The sequence below is a fragment of the Echinops telfairi genome, unplaced genomic scaffold, assembly GCF_000313985.2.
Source record: "Echinops telfairi isolate 266 unplaced genomic scaffold, ASM31398v2 ScPeMD7_7421;HRSCAF=8459, whole genome shotgun sequence".
Taxonomy (NCBI): Eukaryota; Metazoa; Chordata; class Mammalia; order Afrosoricida; family Tenrecidae; genus Echinops; species Echinops telfairi.
The window spans coordinates 12,315,138-12,323,624 of record NW_022111321.1 but is presented as its reverse complement, the minus strand read 5'-3'; positions in this window follow the sequence as shown (position 1 = coordinate 12,323,624).

Below are 8,487 nucleotides of genomic sequence, written 5' to 3'. Positions count from 1 at the left end.
TGGATTCCCTGTGTTTCCAGCTCTTATCTATACCAGTGTACATGCTCTGGTCTAGCCAGATTTGTAAGGTAGAATTGGGGTCATGATAGTGGGGGCCAGGGAGAAGCATTCAAGAACTAGAGGAAAGTGGTATGTTTCATTGGTGCTGTACTGTACCCTGACTGGCTCTTCAAGCTATTACATTTTGATCTAACTACATTTCCCATAATCGATTTTACAATGCCCTCTGGCTCATCGCAGGGCTATTCACAACCCTCAACTATAATCAGAGGGGATTCACCAGAGGCTTAATCCATGTGAGGACTCTGAAAATGGATTTTGGGCTTCTACTGTCATCCATAACCTCCTACAAACCAGGGGTTTGCAACTTAAGCTCTGATACCTTTCCCTCTTCAGATTTGGATGATATCCTTGGGTCACACAGGCTTATGTGCGTCTTCCATGTGGACTTAGATGACACCTCACTTAGATGGCTGCCTGTTTGAAAAGAAGCCTTTAAGACTCTAGACGTTATTTTTTCTGATAGCGGGCCACCATCTAGTTTTTTCACCACACTTTGCTATAGCACCCATATGTTCATTGATATCTTCATGAGGGTAAGCATCAAGCAGGGCCATGTCATAAGAACGAATTGTTCTTACACTGGGGCTAGAATTCAGTGACAGTCCCAAATCCATTCAAGTATTTATGGTTTATATATGTCGCTGGTTCACCTTAGAGACATAATTGTCATTTTATGTTAGAGAATATTGTCAATCATTCCCCTAGAGTAGGGTGCCAGTTCACTGTCCCTCAGACCCATTGGAGGGCTGGACTATAATTTTTAAAAAAGCTATGAACAAATTCCTATGCACACTGCACATATCTTATTTTGAAGTAAAAATACAAACAGGGCAAAAACACCCAGCGGGCCGGATAAATGTCCTCGGCGGGCCGCATGTGGCCTGCGGGCCATAGTTTGAGAACCCCTGCCCTAGAGCATCACTCCCACTACCATCAAGTCAAACCTGACTCGTAGCAGCTCTATAGGGTGAGTCTCTGAGCCTGCAAATCTTCATAGGAGTTGAAAATCTAATCATTCCCCTACAGAGCTGACTGACTGCAGTTAAGGGATAAGCAAGACTCTGATAGTGTCATTAGTTTAGCTAGTTGTATAGAATTTAAAACACTGTTGAGATAAGAAAATCATATTAGTATAGGCCAGCTATAAACAACAATACATGACTTGTTGACCTGTACAAATTAAACTCTAAAGTGATTGGACGTTTTTTACAGAAACATTGGAGATTAGTGATAGGGCACACCTTATAATAATATTCATTCACAGCAGCATAACTATGCTTACCAGGTTAATACATGTTATAATGAATCTAGGCTGATATTGCAATAGTAAGTATAGAATAGTTCCGGGCCACCATTCATAGGGGACCCTCAAGGCAAGAAATTTGAACCAAAGTTCTTTGTCCACCATTTCTATGCCCTTTCACTCTAAGCCATTTTCATTTCTAAACCATCTTCTTTTGATACTTCTTGCATCATTCAATATTTTTCCCATAGACTCTTTTGATATTGACACTTGAGTCTTGCATTTTTTCTTTGGTTCTCTCAGTTTAAGGTATATAGAATGTTTTTCTTTTTGATGTCCTAATCCTAGGTCTTTTCATTATAATAGTTTGTCTTCTTGAGAGACCCTTTGAAATGTCCTGTTCAGCTCTTTGGCTTCATCATTTCTTCCATTTGCCTTAGCTACTCTATGATTAAGAGCAAGTTTCAGAGACCCTTCTGACATACACTTTGATCTTTTCTTTCTTTCCTGTCTTTTTTTTTTTTTTTGGTGGTTGTGGTAGTGAGATTATCTGTTGTCAATTTGAGACTATTAAGAGTGAAGGGGTGGAATTTAGCCTGTCAATCAGGTCACAGCTTGATGACCTCATTTGGAGGCGCTAAGGAGATAAATAGCTTGCTGGAGATGGGACACACACTCACTCCCTGAAAGACATTCCTGTTGACAAGCCACATGGAGCTATGCTGATGGCAGCCAGAGCCTGGGAGCTGGAGGAGCCACACAGAGACCCATGCCAGCACTAAGATGCTTCCACACCACTGGATCCCTGACTTTCCACCCACTGGCCTGTGATCTTCCTGCAGTTGGTGTCATTGCATATATTGCTTGAGTCTGAAGAGGAATTTACAGACTGGACATATGGGCTAATATCGGACTTATGGACTTGATCTGGACTGGGCTGGGATGTTTTCTTAATGTACAATTACTCTTTATATGAAGCTCTTTCCTATACACATATGTGACTACAAATTTGTTTCTTTAGTCTACCCTGACTAACACAGTGGTTCTTTTCTTTCTTTCTTTTTAAAAAAAATCATTTCATTACTTGAGCCCTTGGTTTCAACGCATTTCCCCACTCCCCCCACCTCCCTCCCTCAGGAACCCTTGATTATTTGTTAATTTTTTTTTCATGTCTTACACGGATCACTGTCTCCTTTCACCCACTTTTATGTTGTTTGTCCCCCTGGGAGGGGGTTATATGCTGATCACTATGATTTGTTCCCCTCCCCCACTTCTCCTTATCCTCCTGGTATTCTACTCTCATTATTGGTCCTGAGGGGTTTATCTGTCCTGGATTCCCTGTGTTTCCACCTCCTATCTGTACCCATGTACATGCCCTGGTCTAGCCAGATTTGTAAGGTAGAATTGGGATCATGATAGTGGGGGGAGGAAACATTAAAGAACTAGAGGAAAGTTGTATGTTTTGTCCTTTCCAGTCTTTTTAATAACTTTTTGCTCTCTCCACATATGATGCTCTTGCTGTCACCCCATAACTCTTCAGGTTTTTTGCCACCAATGTTCAATGTGCCAAATCTTTACATAAGATGTTCTTGACAGACATTGGGCCTCTACTCAAGTACCCCCTCAATGCAAAAACACTTTGTTTTAATAACCCAGCATTCTGTGATGCTCACCTTCCTGACACGATCGCTGAAGACAAAGTGGGTGCATAAGCAAATGTGAAGAAAGCTGATGGTGGCTGGCTATCAAAAGATATAGGGTCTGGAGCTTTAAAGACTTGAAGATAAACAAGTGGCCATCTAGCTGAGAAGCAACAAAGCTCACATGGAAGAAGCACACCAGCTTGTGTAATCATGAGGTGTTAATGGGATCAAGTATCAGTCATCAAAGACCCAGAACAAAAAATCATATCCATATGAATGAAGGGGAGTCTGGAGTGGAGACCCCAAACCCATCTGTAGACAATTGGACATCCCCTTACAGAATGAGCAAAAAGAAGAAACGAGCCAGTCAGGCTGCAGTATAGCACCGATGAAACATACAACTTTCCTCTAGTTCTTGAATGCTTCCAAACCGCCCCTCCCCCCCCACTATCATGACCCCAATTCTACGTTATAAATCTGGCTAGACCAGAGCATGTACACTGGTACAGATAAGAGCTGGAAACACATGTAATCCAGTACAGATAAACTCCTCAGGACCAAGATTGAGAGTAGTGATAGCAGGAGGGGAAGGGGAAGGTAGAGGAGAAAGGGGGAATGGATCACAATGATCTATATATATCTGCCTCCCAGGGGGATGGACAACAGAAAAGTGGGTGAAGGGAGACATCACTCAATGTGAGACATGAAAAAAAAATTATAAATTATCAAAGGCCCATGAGGGAGGGAGGGAGGGTAGGAGAGTGGGAAATGAGCTGATACCAAGGGGTCAAATAGAAAGAAAATGTTTTGAAAATGATGATGGCAACATATATACAAATGTGCTTGACACAATGGATGTATGTATGGATTGTAATAAGAGCTGTAAGAGACCCCAATAAAATGATTTAAAGAAATGTTCTTGAAATATGCCAGCTCAGACATGACCAAGGTTAGGCTGCCATCCTAACTCTAGAACTCTCACATACTGTTACATATATATGTATGTAACACGTATGCCCCTAGTACAGTGGTTCTCAACTATCCTAATGCCGTGACCCTTTAACACAGTTTCTCATGTTGTGGTGACCCCCAACCATAAGATTATTTTTGTTGCTACTTCATGACTGTAATTTTGCTACTGTTATGAATCGTAATGTAAATATCTGATATACAGGATGTATTTTAATTGTTACAAATTGAACATAATTAAACATAATAAAATCATAGTGATTAATCACAAGACAATATGTAATTGTTTATTGTGAAATATTTATGTATTTTCCCATGGTTTTAGGCGACCCCTGTGAAAGGGTCCTTTGACCCCCAAAGGGGTCGGGACCCACAGGTTGAGAACCACTGCCCTAGTACAACCCTTCCTATTGCGTGTACACCCCTTCCTTGTCCCCTTCCTGTTACATGTATGCCTCTTGTACAACCTTACATATATGCTTAGCTTGGCTGGCTTGCACAAGATTATGTAAGTCTGTGAGTGAATAAAGTACGGTCTCATTCTGGTTCCAGTCATCATGAAAGAAGTGAGCCCTTGCATGCTTAAAAAAAAAAAATAAGGAAAGAAATATGCTAGGTAACACTCAAGGTTGTATTTTGGCTCTCATGGACTTACTTTAATTTTCTTCAGCTTCAACTTGAACTTATATATGAGCAATTGAGAGTTTGCTCCTCAATCTGCCCCTGATTTTGTTTTAGTTGTTAATATTGAACTTCTCCATCATCTCTTCCCATAGCTGCAGTCACTGTGATATCTGTGTATTCCATCTGGAGAACTCCATATGCTAGACACCTTTTGTGTTGTTGGAAAATTGGTATTTGCAATGAAGAAGTCATAGATTGGATCGTGTAAATTTTATCATTTTTCTCCAGCTTAATTTCTATCACTAATACCATATTTTCTAACTATTGTTCCTTCTTCTGTTTCCAACTTTTGCACTCCACTCTCTAAGAATTATCCATGCATCTTGATTGCATGTTTGATCAATTTCCAACTGAAGAGGTTGGTAGAATTCAATTTCTTCATCACTACCTGTAGTGGTTGTTGCATACGTTTGAACAATGGTTGTATTGATTGGATTTCCTTGTATGGGGCCAGATAGCGTTGTACTTCAAGATAGATATTGAAATGTCCTTTTTGAGAATGAATACAATGCCATTCATTCCCTTGTGTCATTCCTGGTGTAGCAGACTGTGCTTTTCTGACTTAAAATCTCAGTGCCATTCCATTTCAGCTCACCAACACCTAGGGTATCGATCCTGATGTTTTCCATTTAATTTTTGACGATTTCCAATTGTCTTAGATTCATACTTTGCACATTCCAGTTTCTGAATATTAGATTTTTACAGCTTTTTCTTCTCATTTTGAGTTTTGCCCATCAGCAAAAGGAGGTCTCTAAGGCTTTACTGCCACAAGCTCACTCCCTTCAGCTCATTATGGGCGACTCCACGTTGAGAAGGCAGCTCTTAGTCATATGTTGAGTGCCTTCTCATCTGGCACTCATGCCAACGGTCTCATCTGGCACAACCCCTGACCACTGCCATGCTTCTATTCACTAGGCCTTCAGCAGCGAACGATGTTTGGATGCTGCCCATCAGGCTTTCAGAGGCTAGTTCCCCCCAAATGGACTGCTGATTCCTTCTTTGTAGTCTGCTCTTACTCTGGAAGCTCTGCTGAAACCTGTGCCCTTCGGATGACCCTGCTGGTATTTTGAGTGCGGGTGACACAGCCTCCAGCCCCACTGCCCCACAACAGCCACCACAGCAAAGCAAACTGACATATAAGTGGCGGAGAACCATTTTCCTGCCAAGGACCATTTGGATATTTATGACATCCGTCATGGGCCATACAAAATATCAGCCTGAAATTTAGCCTGCTCTATCTGGGCAAACATTTAATTACCTCACTAGCGGATGTCTGGAACTGCTTCTCTTGGGTGAGTTGTGGGATGTTGGCTGGTACGGGTGATGCTGCCATGCCTGCCTGCTTTTCCAGGTTTGCATTGGTCAGTCCAGAGCACAGTGGACCCTGTGATAGAAGGGTTTGAAAAGGACTGTTCATAGCAGTAAGTAGCATACTCGTATTTCAGTGCCTGTGTCCCTCGAAGTGGGACAATCCTCTTTGTGCTGTTTGTAAAATTAAAGCAGTGCTTCGGTCACAACGAGGTCTAGGGAACACAGCTGAGTGTGATTGGAAACTTCACAGAGGAGCACTGATTTTATCCAGAGGCACTGGCCTCCTGATGTAGTGAGCTGACCATCGTTTAAACGGTCATGGTGCTCCAGATTGGCTTTTTTCAGGACTGCACCTGCACCACTGCGAACAAGGCACAGGCTCACCTTTGACTCCAACCAACAAAAGTAATCATTTCTCCACTCCTCTTGCAAAGTTCGACACCCTGCACCAACTTTTCTTTGCAGTTGCCATTTGTAGCACATCATACCACTTAAGTTATAATAATGAGGCAGTGTGTGTTGCCATCAGTGACATGATTACTTTGCTTCGATTGCTGCTTTAATTGCGGGTTGGGTTTGGAACCTATTCAATGATTGTATCATCAACTCTTGAGGTCTTTAATATGTACAGTAATTTCCTCAATGCGATTCAGTTTTTTTGAGGGTTGCCGATCAGGGACGCATGCATAAAAGTTGGATTGGAGTCACTGTCTGTGTCGACAGAGAAGTCTACAACAATCTCATCCATCCCTGGAGGCAAGGTCATGGGTGTTGCAAGGCATCTTCTCATCCCATCTTGCCTCATCACCACCACATGACCATGGCTTCATCATAGTGTGTTAACACTTATGCATCATGGACGCTCTCTGTCGGCCTGACAGGGACTGTCCTCGGAGGCACCACAGCACAGGCAGATGGGCCGTGGATAGCAAACAAGAAGCATATATACATGTCCTTCCCATCATGTGCTTGTGTCTGTCCTGTATATCACATAATGGACATCCTTGTTTGTCTCTCAGAATGTATGTTATTATGATGCTTTACTTAATATAAATTTATGTTGCTATGCCAAAGTTCCTAGATTTATTACATTTTAAGTCCCAGCTGCAGTTGCCTTGGCAGGGCCAGACTAGATGATTTCACGGGTCTTATATGGTCGACAGCCAGACATTTCCCACTCCTGCTGTAGGAGGAGGAAGCTTTGGTGTGGGCTGGTTTCATGGGAAGAGAGTTAAATGAGGCCACTGGTCACAATGATGCTTAGCTTAAGGAAGAGTTATGCTCTTCTTGGCTGAAATCCTATATACACAGTCCTATGTGATTTCTTGTATTTTGTTAATAGTAATATTTTCTGGGGGAAATATGTATAATTCTCTTAAAGGCTTAATTTAATTTTAATCTGAAAACAAATAATAGTTACACGTCTCTCTCTAAATATATGTATGTATGTATGTATGTATGTATGTATGTATGTATGTGGTGGGGGTGTATAATTTTACTGCAGCTCTTTATTCAGGGGAACTTATAGTAAGATTTTACTTTTTGATATACATTCCAACATGACAGCTTAAAAAAAAAATCTCACCCCTAATGAACACATCCATTCTATTAGTTATTTGGGGTACTTCCTTTTTTTTCAGTTTTAAAAAGGTATGAATTGTCACTTAGAATATTATTTATCTAACCTGGAGTTTGTCATATAACCAGGTATAATCTCTGAGTCTTCAATTTATAGAAAAAAAATACATGCATGACCTGTCTATAAAGAACCTAAAGGAAGTTTTAAAGTGTAGTAAAAATGTTTCCTTTGTACAACTTTGTAAACCTTTGAAGCTTTATGAATTTAATTTATTTATGTATATGTGGGTTTTTTTCTGTTAGACAACAGGTCCTTCAGTGCAGGTTTTGTGGAAAATATCTGGGAGAGAATCAGAGCCCTGAGAGTCTAGTCTGAATAATGCTTCTAGCAAACTGTGTGAGCTTGGAAAATTAATATCAGTGTCATAATCTATAAGGAAAATAGCAATGCACCCTTGTAGTTATGGTAGTTGCTATAAAGATGAAATTAAATAATACTGATAAGCACAATTTTAAAACATAAACAATTCTCATACAGTAAGGAACCATGAATAAAAAGAGTTAAATATTAGCTAGAAACAAAATTGAAAGAGAAAAATTGGACAAAAGTATTGCTAACAAAAGTTATTTAGTAGGGGATGGAGGGGCACTAAAATGGAGCTGATGTCCAGGAATTGAAGAAGGAAAAGAATGTTTTGAAACTGATTGTAGTAGCAATTGTACCATACTGCTTGATGTGATTGAACTATGCAATGATATGATATCTGTATTAACTCCCAATAAAGTGGTTTTGAAAATAAAAGTTATTTGGTATATAAGGTACAGGGTACAAAAGTTTCAATAACTATGCAACTGCAAAAATACTATAAATACAGAATATGTTTAAATGATCATTTATAATACCACTAGCAAACATGACATGTCTAGGTATAATCTAACAAAATTATTTGTATTATTTGTATGCTGAAAACTACAAAACATTAAAGACAGAATTTT